The 11,116-nt window shown below is 43.3% G+C and overlaps 1 long non-coding RNA gene across 3 annotated transcripts; it reads right to left on the reverse strand.

Moving 5' to 3' along the window:
* Window positions 1–290: 290 nt before the first annotated feature.
* Window positions 291–2,977, reverse strand: LOC119321959. 3 transcript variants are annotated; one of them, XR_005155312.1, is made up of 5 exons: window positions 2,596–2,977; window positions 2,340–2,411; window positions 1,712–1,852; window positions 1,474–1,619; window positions 291–1,377 (listed from the first exon to the last, which is right to left on the reverse strand). It is a non-coding gene; the product is annotated as an uncharacterized LOC119321959 (long non-coding RNA). The 3 variants fall into 3 exon arrangements; XR_005155311.1 differs by having other exon boundaries at window positions 291–622; window positions 705–1,619; XR_005155310.1 differs by having other exon boundaries at window positions 291–1,619.
* Window positions 2,978–11,116: the final 8,139 nt, after the last annotated feature.

An 11,116-nucleotide genomic window follows, 5' to 3' on the forward strand; every position in this document is an offset into this window, starting at 1 on the left:
GACAAGTGACAATGGTTAAAGATATATCACAACTCTACCGATAGCTGCACACAACTAATCAAACTTTTTTGGTATTTTTTTCAACCACATTCATACACCTCTTATCAAGAGACCAAGGATACAGAGGCAAGAGGAAATAAAGATTGAAACACGATCTCAGAGTGGAAAGATCTCCTTACATGAAGCATGTTGCTGTAACAATTACGGATTACCACTAATAAATAATTGACTGACTGATGTATATATACTATAAAGGAAATTCAAAATCATTCAACCAAACCAATGCAAGATCCATAAACAGAGAACAATAATGCCATACGTGTTATTTCCATGCTATAAACCCAAATCTATTAATAATAAAACTGTGGATATTGCTGACAACTAATTCTTTGTTTTGGACGGTGCCATCACTAAATCCAGAAATTTTAATTGCAGGAGTACAAGAATACTTCTCAAGAGATACTTGTGGCGCAATGAATAAGCAAAATAAATACTGTTAGTGGACAATTGCAGGAGCACAACAACGACGGCTTGAGCCGCGAGTCCTGTGAGGTGAGGATGCGCTGTCAAGGATCAAGGGAACAATCAACACTTCTGTGTATGACTTCATCACATTATCTTCCTGCATCACATAATAATATTGTAATGAGAAGATAAAAGAAGAATATCTAAAACTCTCAAGGTAGTAAATATCATATATTTACCTTGAAAGTTTTCTAGTATATGTGAGACAAACATTGGATCTGTTGCAAATTATCTTCTCCTAGAATTAACTCACACAAGTTAACCAAAGCTTATGGAATATCGAATCCTTGATTAGCATCAGGAGGATATTCATCTATGTGTAGGAATACTCATGTAAAATTCTTATAAACAAACATAAATGGTTAGTTACACATGCATATATCATTAAATGGAGAATGTAAACAAACGTAAGATTGTATCGGATATCTCTGCCTGAGATGTTCATGGGCGGTGCTAGCAAGCCACCCCTTCCGGTGCCTTTTTTGTTCAAAAGGATGACCGAACTAGCAATCACAAACACGATGTGTGTATTATATATAGAAACTTGATTTCAAAATGCTGCAAACAACTCCATTGCGAGTAGAAGCCTTGTAGAGACACAATAACTTGCCAAATTCCATACTTGCTGCTCAGAAGTTAAAGCCTATTAGCTCAAAGACTATACACAATGTAAAACAAAAGTATGTGGCATTGCAGTTTTAGTATTACATAAATCAGCTCTTCAGCAGGTTTAAGAAGTTCCTGCTCAGCCTCGCTCCTATCCCAATCTATCTGATGCTCCTTTGCTATATCCTTAAGAACTTCCAACTTAAATTGCCTACACGGCTTATTGACTGACAACTTCTCAATTACCTTCAGAAGGACATCGTTGATTTCAATAGTGACCATAAAATACATGCAGTAGTGACAACAAATGGCTTTGCAGAAAAATAAATGAAATACACAAACATTTGGGCATATGTCAACTGCAGCAGCAACGAAATCTTTCCCATACTTCTTGTAAAAAAGGTCGCACATTTGACTGCGTTCAAAGCACCATTGGGGCTGCAATAATCAAACTGCGGATACCATCTTCCAGGTCTGCTGGGCATTCCCTGAAGAAAAGGTAGGCCAGTAGCACCAGTTTAGGTCCTGGTTTTCCAGTACAAACAATTCTAAAAGCAAGGAAATGTTGCAAGATGCATACTTCTGCTTGGCAATGATGGAAAGCCGTGTAAGAAACAGTTGGCTTAACAGTTCAATAATCTCATTTCCATAGGCCAATAACCATCACTACCATACTGTGCTTATTAAAGAGGAATAACAAAGTAGAATGCCCAGTACACACCTGCATTTTGAGATGATGCAAATCATGGTTAAAATAAGGACCTTGAAAGTGTATTGGCAGTGTGCTCAGAAATATCCCAATAATTGTGTTAAAAAAAAGAAATATCCCAATAACTGGGGCCTTTTCGCCAACAAAACGGACATTCTCAACATCAAATTCATCCACACAATAACCCCAGAGAACAAATATGATTTCATTGCCCCTACATATTTAGATAGAGAATGAGAATGAGTCTAAAAGTAAATGGCAGAAAATATAATTGAAAAGCAGAAGATAAATAGGTTGCAGAACCCACAACAAATCCTTGAGCATTATTGTCCTTATCTTTGAGGGCTCTATCTGATGCATTTTGCAAAACATATTCTGCCGCGACCTCGAGATTTCTGATTGTTAACGACCACTAAGCATATCCAAATAAATAAATTAATGTGCAGTTCGGCAGGAATAAAAGAGAGCTCTCAAAAAGCTGACATGAGAAAGTACAAACCATGGCCATGGGGGCATAGGGGAGGGTCAGACCTCCTGGCCCGCTGCTCCTCTCCTTGGTCCTATACGCCACCTTCAGTCCCTGAAGAATAAGAAGAGAAACACAGAAAGAGACTCAGAACAAGCTTAGTCAAATTGGAAGAAAAAACGAGAAATCCAAAAGGCTGGGATTTGTGCATCGAGGATGATCTCCTTGACGGAGTAGGCAGCCAGGGAGAAGTGGGCATGATTGAGGAGAAGCAGGGAGGGGCGATCACCATCGGCTGACTTGCCGATGTCGAGGATGGCATCGAAGTAGCTCTTGATCCAGTTATCTTTTCTCACCATCCAACAAACACGCACATAAAGATGGGAGGGCACCTCTCCATGGCTGCAGTACCAGGGCCAGAGCACCTTTTCCATGGCGTCCTCTAGCAAAAGCAGTGTTGTGGGCGTGCTGGATCTGAGCCCGCGTCGCATCCGGGCCTATTCTTTGATCTGGGGCGAGGGGGAGGGAAGGAGGTCGCTGATGAGGAGAAGGTAAGGGGGGAGAGAAGGGGGTGGTGTGTCAGCCATGGAGGAGGTCGCCGGTGGTGGTGGCGGCAGCGGCAGACGAGGGAGAGGGAGAGGGAGAAGGTAAGGGAAGCGGAAGAGAGGGCCCAATCGCGATCCTTTTTTTCTCTCGCTATTATTTTCATCACGGTTTCTATCTTTCCTGCCCAACCCACACCATCGACGTGGCATACGCGAGCTGGCGCTCCTTCCGCGACTGTTAATGGGTTTAATGAGCATGCAACCTTGTATGTACATTCCAACTCGATGCCTTCTCTTTTGTATATTACACCATTTTTTTCTCGAAAAGGAGGATAATCGCTAGCCTTTGCATCTGGACGATGCATGTAGTCATGTATTATTGATAATGCAAAATCCAGCAGACGAAAAACATCGATTTGGAAATAAAACGACAAGAAAACCAGAGGCCGCATGCCTCGCGACAGTAACTCCACTAGATAGGCACTAACACTATGTTAAACACGACATCAAAACAAAATACACACAACTCCTCGTGCGCTGATGATGGCGAGTCCAATACAAGGTTGAACTCCGGGTTCTCATCCACAAAGCCAAGCTTCAATCCACCACCTTCAGCAAGGAAACGACGCAGACGCGCGTCGACATAGCCTGATAAGAGATCTTGTGTTTCCACTGGAGTGCATAAAGTTGCCATTGTAGCCGTATGTACCACCACCCTTATCCGGTTACCGCCGCCTCGATACCCGGATACCTCTGGAGAAGACACCCGAAGATAGATGTCCTATACCGCCTGCATCCCGCCACAGTGACACGACCTTCGTTCCAGCAGCAGCAAGCTAAACATGAGACCTCCGCCAGAGCCGCCATGCAGCACATGCCGGTACCAGGCATGACCTGACGTCCCCGCACGAGACACCTTGCGTAATATCCACCGGCGGCGCATCCACCAGAGGCTTCACATGTCGGTGACAGGCACTGCTCGATAACTCCGAAAGAGACGCATGTGTCACCTGTCGAGCCGCATCGAACCCAATCTGGAGGGGATGTCTGATACTGTTGGAAATATGCCCTAGAGGCAATAATAAATTTGTTATTATTATATTTCCTTGGTCATGATAATCGTTTATTAACCATGCTATAATTGTATTGATAGGAAACTCAGATACATGTGTGGATATATAGACAACACCATGTTCCTAGTAAGCCTCTAGTTGACTAGCTCGTTGATCAATAGATGGTTACGGTTTCCTGACCATGGACATTGAATGTCGTTGATAACGGGATCACATCATTAGGAAAATGATGTGATGGACAAGACCCAATCCTAAGCCTAGCATAGAGATCGTGTAGTTCGTATGCTAAAGCTTTTCTAATGTCAAGTATCTTTTCCTTAGACCATGAGATTGTGCAACTCCCGGATACCGTAGGAATGCTTTGGGTGTACCAAACGTCACAACATAACTGGGTGGCTATAAAGGTGCACTACAGGTATCTCCGAAAGTGTCTGTTGGGGTGGCACGAATTGAGACTAGGATTTGTCACTCCGTGTAAACGGAGAGGTATGTCTGGGCCCACTCGGCAGGACATCATCATAATGTGCACAATGTGACCAAGGGGTTGATCACGGGATGATGTGTTACGGAATGAGTAAAGAGACTTGCCGGTAACAAGATTGAACAAGGTATCGGTATACCGACGATCAAATCTCGGGCAAGTACAATACCGTTAGACAAAGGGAATTGTATACGGGATTGATTGAGTCCTTGACATCGAGGTTCATCCGATGAGATCATCGTGTAACATGTGGGAGCCAACATGGGTATCCAGATCCCGCTGTTGGTTATTGACCGGAGAACGTCTCGGTCATGTCTACATGTCTCCCGAACCCGTAGGGTCTACACACTTAAGGTTCGATGACGCTAAGGTTATAAAGGAAGTTTGTATGTGGTTACTGAATGTTGTAAGGAGTCCCGGATGAGATCCCGGACGTCACGAGGAGTTCCGGAATGGTCCGGAGGTAAACATTTATATATGGGAAGTCCTGTTTTGGTCACCGGAAAAGTTTCGGGTTTTTCCGGTAACGTACCGGGACCACCGGGAGGGTCCTGGGGGTCCACCAAGTGGGGCCACCAACCCTGGAGGGCTGCATGGGCCAAGTGTGGGAGGGGACCAGCCCCAGGTGGGCTGGTGCGCCCCCCCACAGGGCCCAAGGCGCAGGGAAGTGGGGAAGGGGGGCAAACCCTAGGGCAGATGGGCCCTAAGGCCCAGCCTAGGTGCGCCTCCCCCCTCTCCCCCTTCTGGCCGCCACCAGATGCCATCTGGGGGCTGCCGCCACCCCTGGGGAGGGAACCCTAGAGGGGGCGCAGCCCCCTCCCCTCCTCCTATAAATAGTGGGGGTTTTGGGGCTGCCCAACACACGAGAACCTCTCCCTCTTGGCGCAGCCCTACCTCTCTTACTCCTCCTCTCCCACGGTGCTTGGCGAAGCCCTGCAGGATAGCCACGCTCCTCCATCACCACCACGCCGTTGTGCTTCTGCTGGACGGAGTCTTCCTCAACCTCTCCCTCTCTCCCTGCTGGATCAAGGCGTGGGAGACGTCACCGGGCTGTACGTGTGTTGAACGCGGAGGTGCCGTCCGTGCGGCACTAGGATCTCCGGTGATTTGGATCACGACGAGTACGACTCCTTCAATCCCATTCTCTTGAACGCTTCCGCTTAGTGATCTACAAGGGTATGTAGATGCACTCTCCTTCCCCTCGTTGCTGGTTTCTCCATAGATAGATCTTGGTGACACGTAGGAAAATTTTGAATTTCTGCTACGTTCCCCAACAGTGGCATCATGAGCCAGGTCTATTGTGTAGATTCTTTGCACGAGTAGAACACAAAGTAGTTGTGGGCGTTGATTTTATTCAATATGCTTACCGTTACTAGTCCAATCTTGTTTCGACGGTATTGTGGGATGAAGCGGCCCGGACCGACCTTACACGTACTCTTACGTGAGACAGGTTCCACCGATTGACATGCACTTGGTGCATAAGGTGGCTAGCGGGTGCCAGTCTCTCCCACTTTAGTCGGAACGGATTCGATGAAAAGGGTCCTTATGAAGGGTAAATAGCAATTGGCATATCACGTTGTGGTTTTGCATAGGTAAGAAACGTTCTTGCTAGAAACCCATAGCAGCCACGTAAAACATGCAACAACAATTAGAGGACGTCTAACTTGTTTTTGCAGGGTATGCTAGTGATGTGATATGTCCAAGAAGAATGTGATGAATGATATGTGATGTATGAGATTGATCATGTTCTTGTAATAGGAATCACGACTTGCATGTCGATGAGTATGACAACCGGCAGGAGCCATAGGAGTTGTCTTAATTTATTGTATGACCTGCGTGTCATTGAACAACGCCATGTAATTACTTTACTTTATTGCTAACCGGTAGCCATAGTAGTAGAAGTAATAGTTGGCGAGACAACTTCATGAAGACACGATGATGGAGATCATGATGATGGAGATCATGGTGTCATGCCGGTGACGATGATGATCATGGAGCCCCGAAGATGGAGATCAAAAGGAGCAAAATGATATTGGCCATATCATGTCACAATTTGATTGCATGTGATGTTTATCATGTTTATGCATCTTGTTTACTTAGAACGACGGTAGTAAATAAGATGATCCCTTACAACAATTTCAAGAAGTGTTCTCCCCTAACTGTGCACCGTTGCTAAAGTTCGTCGCTTCTAAGCACCACGTGATGATCGGGTGTGATGGATTCTTACGTTCACATACAACGGGTGTAAGACAGATTTACACACGCGAAACACTTAGGGTTAACTTGACGAGCCTAGCATGTACAGACATGGCCTCAGAACACAGAGACCGAAAGGTCGAGCATGAGTCGTATAGTAGATACGATCAACATGAAGATGTTCACCGATGATGACTAGTCCATCTCACGTGATGATCGGACACGGCCTAGTTGACTCGGATCATGTAATCACTTAGATGACCAGAGGGATGTCTATCTGAGTGGGAGTTCATAAGATGAACTTAATTATCCTAAACATAGTCAAAAGATCTTTGCAAATTATGTCGTAAGCTCGCGCTTTAGTTCCACTGTTTAGATATGTTCCTAGAGAAAATATAGTTGAAAGTTGACAGTAGCGATTATGTGGACAGTAGAAAGCTTATGTCCTTAATGCACCGCTCAGTGTGCTGAACCCCAAACGTCGTTTGTGGATGTTGCGAACATCAGACATACACGTTTTGATAACTACGTGATAGTTCAATTAAACGGTTTAGAGTTAAGGCACCAAAGATGTTTTCAAAACGTCGCGGAACATGTGAGATGTTTCGAGGGCTGAAATTGGGATTTCAGGCTTGTGCCCACGTCAAGAGGTATAAGACCTCCGACGATTTTCTTAGCCTGCAAACTAACAGAGAAAAGCTCAATCATTGAGCTTGTGCTCAGATTGACTGAGTACAACAATCACTTGAATCGAGTGGGAGTTGATCTTCCAGATAAGAAAGTGATGTTTCTCTAAAGTCATTGCCACCAAGCAGTTAGAGCTTCGTGATGAACTATAACATATCAGGGATAGATATGATGATCCTTGAGGTATTCGCGATGTTTGACACCGCGAAAGTAGAAATAAAGAAGGAGCATCAATTGTTGATGGTTGGTGAAACCAGTAGTCTCAAGAAGGGCAAGGGAAAGAAGGGATACTTCATGAAACGGCAAATCAGCTGCTGCTCTAGTGACGAAACCCAAGGTTGAACCCAAACCCGAGACTAAGTGCTTCTGTAATAAGGGGAACAACCACTGGAGCAGGATTACCCTGGATACTTGGTAGATGAGAAGGCTGGCAAGGTCGATAGAAGTATATTGGATATACATTATGTTAATGTGTACTTTACTAGTACTCCTAGTAGCACCAGGGTAATAAGATACCGGTTCGGTTGCTAAGTGTTAGTAACTCGAAATAAAAGAGCTACGGAATGAACGGAGACTAGCTAAAGGTGAGCTGACGATATGTGTTGGAAGTGTTTCCAAGTTTGATGTGATCAAACATCGCACGCTCCCTCTTACATCAAGATTAGTATTAAACCTGAATAATTGTCATTGTGTGTTTGCGTTGAGCATAGACATGATTGAATTATGTCTATCGCAATACGGTTATTCATTTAAAGAGAATAATGGTTACTCTATTTATTTAAATAATAACTTCAATGGTCTTGCATCTAAAGGAATGGTTTATTGAATCTCTATCGTAGTGATACACATTTTCATGCCAAAAGATATAAGATAGTAATGATAGTATCACTTACTTGTGGCACTGCCATGTAAGTCATATTGGTATAAAACGCATGAAGAAGCTCCATGTTGATGGATCTTTGGACTCACTCGTTTTTGAAAAGTTTGAGACATGCGAACCATGTCTATTGGTGTAAACGCATGAAGAAACTCCATGCAGATGGATCGTTTGGACTCACTTGATTTTGAATCACTTGAGATATGCAAATCATACCAGATGGGCAAGATGACTGAAAAGCCTCGGTTTCAGTAAGATGGAACAAGATAGAAACTTGTTGGAAGTAACACATTTTGATGTGTGTAGTCCAATGAGTGCTGAGGCATGCAGTGAATATCGTTATATTCTTACTTCACAGATGATTCGAGTAGATGTTGAGTATATTTACTTGATGAAACACAAGTCTGAATTATTGAATGGTTCAAGTAATTTCAGAGTGAAGTTAAAGATCATCGTGACGAGAGGATAAAATGTCTATGATATGATCATAGAGATGGGTATCTGAGTTCCGAGCTTTGGCACGCAATTAAGACATTGTGAAAATTGTTTCACAATTAATACCGCCTGGAACACCACAGTGTGATGGTGTGTCCGAACAACATAGTTGCACCCTTTTGGATATGGTGCGTACCATGATATCTCTTATCGAATTACCACTACCGTTCACGGGTTAGGCATTAGAGACAACCACATTCAAATAGGGCACCACGTAATTCCATTGAGATGACACCATATGAACTATGGTTTAGAAAAACCTAAGTTGTCATTTCTTAAAAGTTTGGGGCTGCGACGCTTATGTGAAAAAGTTTCAGGTTGATAAGCTCGAACCCAAAGCGGATAAAATGCATCTTCATAGGACACCCAAAACAGTTGGGTATACCTCCTAATTCAGATCCGAAAGCAATAGGGATTGTTTCTTGAATCGGGTCCTTTCTCGAGGAAAAGTATGTCTCGAAAAGTTGAGTGGGAGGATGGTGGAGACTTGATGAGGTTATTGAACCATCACTTCAACCAGTGTGTAGCAACGCACAGGAAGTTGTTCCTGTGGCACCTACACCAATTGAAGTAGAAGCTTATGATAGTGATCATGAAACTTCGGATCAAGTCACTACCGTACCTCGTAGGGTGACAAGAATGCGTACTACTTTAGAGTGGTACAGTAATCCTGTCTTGAAGGTCATGTTGCTAGACAACAATGAACCTATGAGCTATGGAGAAGCGATGGTGGGCCCATATTCCGACAAGTGGTTAGAAGCCATGAAATCCGAGATAAATGGATCTTTAAGAAGAAGACGAACGTGGACGGTAATGTCACCGTCTATGCAGCTTGACTTGTGGCGAAGAGTTTTTCACAAGTTCAAGGAGTTGACTACGATGAGATTTTCTCATCCGTAGCGATGCTTAAGTCCGTCGGAATCATGTTAGCATTAGCTGCATTTATGAAATCTGGCAGATGGATGTCAAAAACGAGTTTCCTTACCAGTTTTCGTAAGGAAAGGTTGTATGTGATACAATTAGAAAGGTTTTGTCGATCCTAAGTATGCTAAAAGGTATGCTAGCTCCAGCGATCCTTCTAAGGACTGGAGTAAGCATCTCGGAGTTGGAATATGTACTTTGACAAGATGATCAAAGATTTTTGTTTATACAAAGTTTATGAGAAATTTGTATTTCCAAAGAAGTGAGTGGGAGCACTATAGAATTTCTGATGAGTATATGTTGTTGACATATTGTTGATCAGAAATGATGTAGAATTTTCCGTAAAGCATATAGGGTTATTTGAAAAGTGTTTTTCAAGTGAAAACCTGGTTTAAGCTACTTGAACATTGAGCATCAAGATCTATGAGGATAGATCAAAAACCACTTAATGGTACTTACAAATGAGCATATACCTTAACGTGATCTTGAAGGTGTTCAAGATGGATCAGTCAAGGAAGGAGTTCTTTCCTGAGATGTAAGGTATGAAGTTAAGACTTAAAGCTCGACCATGGCAGAAATGAGAGAAAAGAAGAAGGTCGTCCCCTATGTTTCAGACGTAGGCTCTATAGTATGCTATTCTGTGTGCCGCACCGGAAGTGTGCCTTGCCATGAGTCAGTCAAGGGGTACAAGAATGATCCAGGAATGGATCATTGGACAGCGGTCAAAATTGTTCTTGAAGTAATAAGGACATGTTTCTCGATTATGGAGGTGATAAAGAGTTCGGCGTAAAGGGTTACGTCGATGCAAGCTTTAACACCTATCCGAGTGACTCTGAGTAGCAAACCGGATACGTATAGTGGAGCAACCATTTGGAATAGTTCCAAGTGGAGCGTGGAAGCAGCGTTTACAATATGACCTAGAAATTTGCAAAGCACACACGGATCTGAAAGGTTCAGACCCGTTGACTAAAACCTCTCTGACAAGCAAAACATGATCAAACCCCAGAACTCATTGAGTCTTAATCACATGATGATGTGAACTAGTTTAGTGACACTAGTAAACTCTTTTGATGTTGGTCACATGGCGATGTGACCTGTGAGTGTTAATCACATGGCGATGTGAGCTAGATTATTGACTCTAGTGCAAGTGGGAGACTGTTGGAAATATGCCCTAGAGGCAATAATAAATTTGTTATTATTATATTTCCTTGTTCATGATAATCATTTATTATCCATGCTATAATTGTATTGATAGAAAACTCAGATACATGTGTGGATATATAGACAACACCATGTCCCTAGTAAGCCTCTAGTTGTCTAGCTCGTTGATCAATAGATGGTTACGGTTTCCTGACCATGGACATTGGATGTCGTTGATAACGGGATCACATCATTAGGAGAATGATGTGATGGACAAGACCCAATCCTAAGCCTAGCACAGAGATCGTGTAGTTCGTATGCTAAAGCTTTTCTAATGTCAAGTATCTTTTCCTTAGACCATGAGATTGTGCAACTCCCGGATACCGTAGGAATGC

The sequence above is a fragment of the Triticum dicoccoides genome, chromosome 6B (genome assembly GCF_002162155.2).
Source record: "Triticum dicoccoides isolate Atlit2015 ecotype Zavitan chromosome 6B, WEW_v2.0, whole genome shotgun sequence".
In the NCBI taxonomy this organism is placed as follows: domain Eukaryota; kingdom Viridiplantae; phylum Streptophyta; class Magnoliopsida; order Poales; family Poaceae; genus Triticum; species Triticum dicoccoides.